This window comes from Leptidea sinapis, chromosome 15 (assembly GCF_905404315.1).
Source record: "Leptidea sinapis chromosome 15, ilLepSina1.1, whole genome shotgun sequence".
NCBI lineage: Eukaryota > Metazoa > Arthropoda > Insecta > Lepidoptera > Pieridae > Leptidea > Leptidea sinapis.
The window spans coordinates 7,275,712-7,282,436 of record NC_066279.1 but is presented as its reverse complement, the minus strand read 5'-3'; the positions used below and the strand labels follow the sequence as shown (position 1 = coordinate 7,282,436).

The 6,725-nt window shown below is 39.9% G+C and overlaps 1 non-coding gene across 1 annotated transcript; it reads left to right on the top strand.

Moving 5' to 3' along the window:
• The first annotated feature begins 1,925 nt into the window (after window positions 1-1,925).
• Window positions 1,926-2,082, top strand: LOC126968558 (5.8S ribosomal RNA). The gene has a single exon (XR_007730253.1). It is a non-coding gene; the product is annotated as a 5.8S ribosomal RNA (ribosomal RNA).
• The last annotated feature ends 4,643 nt before the right edge of the window (window positions 2,083-6,725 follow it).

Genomic DNA, 6,725 nt, shown 5'->3' with positions numbered 1-6,725 from the left:
ATTATAATGGGCGTATCAATTACCATCAGCTGAACGTCATGCTCGTCTCATCCCTTATTGTCATAAAAAAGGGATTGGATTAAAATATCAAGCTCGGGTTGCTAATTGAGAATTGCGATTGAATGAAGAAATTGCCATTAGTATGTTTTTCAAGTCACGCTTTATATCTGATCTATTATATATATACTAAGATGAACTTACGTGATGTTCATTAGCAGAATAACATACAGAGGTAACATTAGCTTTATAACAAGCTGGGTTTGATATTTTTTGCATTTGGTGGGAATTCTATTAAAATTAAAAATAATTATGATGCCAATAGTGTTACAGCATTATTAGACTGGGTTGCGCCAACTAACTTAAGCAATACAAACATGTGAAAATCCACAAATTCACCAGTGGGGAGGCTCTTTTGCACAGAATGCTGGCTAAATAATGGATACTACAACGGCGCCTATTTCTGCCGTGAAGCAGTAATGTGTAAACATTGCTGTGTTTCGGTCTGAAGGGCGCCGTAGCTAGTGAAATGACTGGGCAAACGAGACTTAACATCGAATGTCTCAAGGTGAAGACCGCAATTGTAATGCCGCTCAGAATTTTTGCGTTTTTCAAGAATCCTGAGCGGCACTGTATTTTAATGGGCATTGCGTATCAATTTCCATCAGCTGAACGTACTGCTCGTCTCGTCCCTTATTTTTATTAAAAAAAAACCGGTAAAGCAGAAAATATTATGCACTATATGAAAACATTTAGATGACTTCATAATTTTAACTGTTAACCGTAACTAAATAGCTAAATAGCGATCTGCCAATAGTTTCAAATAAATAATCGATATAGACTTGATTTTTACCTTTTTAACTTTAACTATGCTAAGGAATACGATGGTGCAACACATTCCGCAGTCTACGTTAAAGTCAGCGTTACTGTTTACGTTAAATTTGACTAAAATCATAACTATGTAAGCTAATCCTTAGTGTTTTGATTTAAAGGTCACCATAGCCTGTAAAATTACTAGGACATGGAAAATGGGCCCCGTATTAGTAGGCTTAATAGGATCATTTCTGGGATTAATTAAATTTGTAACAAAAATCTGAAATCGGTTTCCTAATAACTATTAGGACGTTGAGCAGCTAATCAACTATACAAGACAACCAATACTATACAACTATCAAGTATACAAGACATACCAAGATTTATTAACCATACGTCACAAGAACGGTTAGCTCAGTTGGAAGAGCGCTCCGACGGAACACGAGAGGTTCGTTCATAAATTATGTTTACAAATTTTATTTTATTTCAAAATCAAATATTTTTATTCAAAATAGGATGTGACATCACTTATTGAAAGTCAAAAAACTACCACCCATTCCAAAATTAATGCCTCAGGCCTGAGTAGAACGGGCGATAAAACTCAGTGGGCTTTTGTTTTTCATCAAAAATATGTTTACAAAGTAACATTGTATAATTAAACTTATTTTTTAATAGCCTGAGGGCGGTTGCTCCATTCCCAATCTATGTTATTATTAAGAAAGTCATTAATGTTATAGTAAACGTGTAACGGTCGCGTGCGCGAGCGTTGTCGCCGAGACGCTTCGCTCACAGCCGACTGTTGACGATGATAACTTCAATCACGTGTCAATCACTGATTATTTTCGCGCTCGCGATGTGCTCTCTGTGCTCCGTTGTCGTGTTTGCCGCGCGCGCGCTGACATCTCCCGCCGCATGTGGGGGGTGTCCGGCACGACGTCTCCGGCACGACGCTTCGGCGGGCGCGGTTCGCATGTACGCGACGCGCGTGCGTCTCGCGACGCGCTCATGTCGAGTGCGAAGCGAGTCGAGATCACGACGTACGCGCAATGCGTGCGTCACATAATATTTTGTTACACACAGAGATCGTTCACGTATTTTCTAAATATAAAAACTATTACCCTGAACGGTGGATCACTTGGCTCGCGGGTCGATGAAGAACGCAGTTAACTGCGCGTCATAGTGTGAACTGCAGGACACATTTGAACATCGACATTTCGAACGCACATTGCGGTCCGTGGAGAAATATCCAGGACCACTCCTGTCTGAGGGCCGGCTGCATAAAAGAATACGACGACGCCGTCGCTGTATACTGACAACACTGTTTGCGCGCCTAAAAAACGTGTAAAACGAGTGACGGTCTTCGGGCCGGGCTCGGGTAAACCCCGCCGGGTAACCTTTACCACACAAACGTTTTTTAACAATTCTTTTGAATAACGTAATACTTGTGTTTTGAACATTTTCTGGTTGTAAATGCATATCTGGTTGTAAATCCTATTGTAAATGCATATACATCGCCCCACAAAAGACTTGCTAACTCAACTTGCCTAGTATTAGGCATTATAAGTTTATGTCTGTTCCTCGTGTTAACATTATGGTAATGACAGTTTCTAGTAAATTCACTTATGTGCCTATGTACATACATTACATTATCACCATTCATTCATCATTATCATTAATCTTAGAAATGCGAGATATCACTCTAAAAATAGCAAATTGTCTGTAATCATAGTTATTAGCATTTTGTTATGTTTTTTAAAGTGATAACTCTCACTTCTAGGATTAATACACAAATAAAATTTGAAATCAAAATTTTACTGGCGTTCCGTGCCGTTCCGTGTTGAACAAAGGATATAAGATTTTATGACGATACGTCACTCGAACGTTTAGCTCAGTTGGCAGAGCACTGGCACGGAACGCCAGAGGTCGTCGGTTCGAGTCCCGCATCGTTCATAAAATTTTGTTTTCAAATTTTATTTGTTATTAGCATTGTTTTGTTTGAATAAATATGTTTAATACAAAAAGTTGCTAAATACTGAATGTAACGTATGTTTAATATTATAATACATAAGTGAAGACATGGATAACATAAAATGTATGATAATATGACAAAGTCCACTGGTCTGTAACAGGAATAACCAACCATGTCATTGTCAAGCACATTTAATTTCAAGATTTCTTTTGCTGATAAAATCCCTCGCTTTGACCATCATGTCTACTCTTGCAATTTTTCAATGCATGTTAAATCAGTTATAATCTCGATGTAAAACGTGACTGTATTCTAGCAGCATTATTACAGGGAAAGGAAATTATTTGTAATACCATTTTAAATCAGAGAATAATATTGCTAGATAAAGCAAGAAATAAAGGGGTTAATTCTGTGGTAAATTATCAAAAGCTGAATAATTATCAGCTACTGCCAGTAATCTACATTCTTTGAGTTTTACTGTCAAAATGACACTGTATTGGTATAAGTTGCACGCACGGACATCGCAGAAAATGAATCTAGAGCCTGATTAGGGATTTGTCTCCGCTGCGCTTCAACTAGATGCTACGCCTACGTGGGCATACTCGAGCCAGTCTCAAACAATGTGTGACGTTGACTTGCCACGTGTACATGTTCTGTTCAACTCTGTTAATAATTGAAACTAAAATGCCGGCTTGCGTAGTAAAACTTTGTAAAAATAATACTACAAGAAATAAGAAAGACACTGGGATCACATATCATAAATAAGTATTTTGTATTTTATTAATTTCAATGTAAAATAACACGAAGCGTATGTTACAAAATTTGAAAGATGCCATTGAGTGTCAAGACCTCGAGCACTCTAGCATCTAATAGTTGCCGTAATAAAAAAAGTTTTTGTTCTTAAGTAGTGCGGCATCTAGTTGGAACGCAGCGGAGACCAATCCTTAATCTAAGTCTAGAGCACAAAAAATATTCTTATGATTTCTTAACACTACTCTGAGCGTAAATTTTCTTGAGTTATATGTCATTATATTATCATTTATTATTATATTGCATTAAACCCTTAACTGGCAAAATAATGTTACATATTTGATATGGAAATGTACGTCCAGTTATAATCTCAGTGGTAGTCTTAGAAAATTGGGTAATTATTTCATTGGTTGTGGACATTAATTGTAATTGTTATAATTAATATATTGTAAAAAGTGAAAGAGATATAAAACGCGATGTCTCACTGGCGTCAGTTCATTGATTGTGAATATTTGATAGGTGGTATACCACCTTGTATACAAAAAAATGCATAAATAAAATATGGCGTTTGTTGATGATATTAATATACTAGCTGACCCGGCAAACGTTTAAGTGTTCATCCGTTTCATCTCCGACTTACTTTTTAAATCCGACTGTACAGAAAAAGTCTTCATTCTTCAGGATAATTTAATATAGTCTATAGTCTTTTATATACCTAAGTATGCGCGTTTATCGGCACACCACATAATTAAGCATGTACAGGTGCGACGCTGCAGCACTACACCTGAGCGTCGAGCAGATGCTGCGATGGAAAAATCAGCACACGTCGTGCCTCACGATCCTCTACGCCCCATTCGTAGACGCTACGCATCGAACCAGGCTAAGCACAAAATGCAGTTTCCATTTTGAAGCACTCTGAGCCAGTGGTACACCGTTGGATCCACTAAACATAAAAATATATAAACACCACTAAAACTTTCATAAAATGCAATAAAAACGTAGGCACTTTGTAGTTTAACATCGTGTCATGTTCCGTAATCTTCTCATTCGGTCGAACCTGAACAAATGTAAAGATCTCACCAACTATATCACCGACACACAGACTCATAGCCAAAGGACATTCGCTAGTAGTCTCCTATCGCTTGAGCCTCGCTGTATCATTCGAATACTGCGCAAGGCATCACGTGACATCACACGCTGTTCTGCACTACCCATTACAGCACACTCGTTCCAGTATGTAAGCAAAATTCATTACAAAGTACAAAATGAAAACATCATAATTAAAGTTTCCCACATGCTCAACATACTGAGACTTAATACTCGTCACTTTCGGGGAAGACACGAGTCATAACAAGTCTTAAGGCAATAATAATATCCCAAAACGTAATAACTAATTACGCATCAGTAAATTTACTACTATGATTTACAGAAAATAATTTCACAAAATAGCAACTTTCTGAACAATTTAATTATAGGTTTGCCATCATTGGACACGTATATTTTCAAATATTAACAAAAAAGTTGGGTCTTAAATATTGACGGTAGCGTGAACTTATTTTCACAAAAATAAATTTCTCATAAATTCAAACACTTAATTAAATTTTTACGTGATGAGGGTGGCGAAAAGTTATTTTTCGGTATCACACGGCTTTGTAAACGGTAGCTATGAACCTTTTTTTGGTTTTAAAGTTAGGGTGAAGGGGGGTGTACCCGCATGCCTTCCTAACCAAGATGTTGGGATGGTTAGGCGCCTTGTCAAAGAAGCGTCGCGAAATCTCTTTAAAGTGTTGAGCTATTGTCGGAAGCTCTAGGTCGCGGTGAAGGTCAACGTTTCGGATGAACCACGGGGCTCAATTTATTTTGAACTACTTGCAAACGACGTAAGTAGCTCGGTCGGGTGTGCGCGAAAACGACGCTTGCGTATGACAGTATGGGCCGTACGATGGTTTTGTACAGCGTCACTTTGTGTTTGAGCGGAAGTTTGCTTCGCCCACACACAATTGGATAAAGGCGACTGAGGACAAATCGGGCTCTATTGCATACCGTATCAATATGTTTCTTGAAGTTCATATTGCTGTTGAACGTGACTCCTAAGTATTTGAAATCCTTCACCCACGGTATGGGTGTTTCATACAGTTTAATAACGTCAGTCGGTTGTTTTTTAGCGCGGATGCTATTCGCGTTACCGAAGAGTACCGCTGCACTCTTGGTGGGGTTCACTTCAATCCGCCATTTTCTGAACCAGTTGCCTAGTTCATCGACGGCGGCTTGAAGCACTTTAATGTTCTTGCTCAAGGTTGAGCGGTTGGAGCCGAAGTAGAGTGCCGTGTCGTCAGCGTACTGAGCGAGCTGGACACTCGGAAACTTGGGAATGTCGCTCGTGAAGAGCGAGAAAAGAGTGGGAGAGAGGACCGAACCCTGTGGCACGCCAGACCTGATGGGTCTGGGTGAGGATAGGGTGCCCTCTACTCGATATCGGAAGGAGCGATCGGTAAGGTAGGCTCGAATGATGCGCACGAGCCTGTCTGGCACTCCCAGTTGATACAGCTTGAATACTAAGCCGTTGTGCCATACCTTGTCGAAGGCCTTCGCGACATCGAAAAACACGGCTGCCGTGGTAGCGTGAAATTGACGCCGTATGAGAATGTACTCGGTGAGTCGGTGAGCCTGCTGGGGACACGAGTGAGCGGTTCTGAATCCGAACTGTATGTCGGGTATCAGGTTAAGCTCCGCGATGTAATGATTAAGACGCGCGAGAATTAATCTTTCGTAAAGTTTCCCGATCGAGTTAATTAAACTAATAGGCCTATAGCTACTCGGATTAGCTTTAGGTTTATTGGGTTTTGGGATACCGATAACAATGGAATCCTTCCATTGTTCGGGGAACGCGCTATTAGACAATAGAATATTAAAAATGGTAACCAATAAAGTAATAAGGGTCGAGGGTAGGATTTTAAGAACCCTATTGTTTATAGTGTCGGGCCCCGGGGCCTTCTTGGAGTGAAGCTCCTTAATGATTAGTTTCACCTCTTCGTAAGAGGTGGGTTTTATTACGTCGCCTGAAGGGCTCAGAGCGGAGCGACGTTCAACTTCACGATCAACTTCGTCAACGTGTGTCGGGTCGGCTGCTGCATTTGGAGAGCACTGACTCTCGAGACTATCGGCGAGGCATTCAGCCTTCTCATCGTCATCTAGCGCC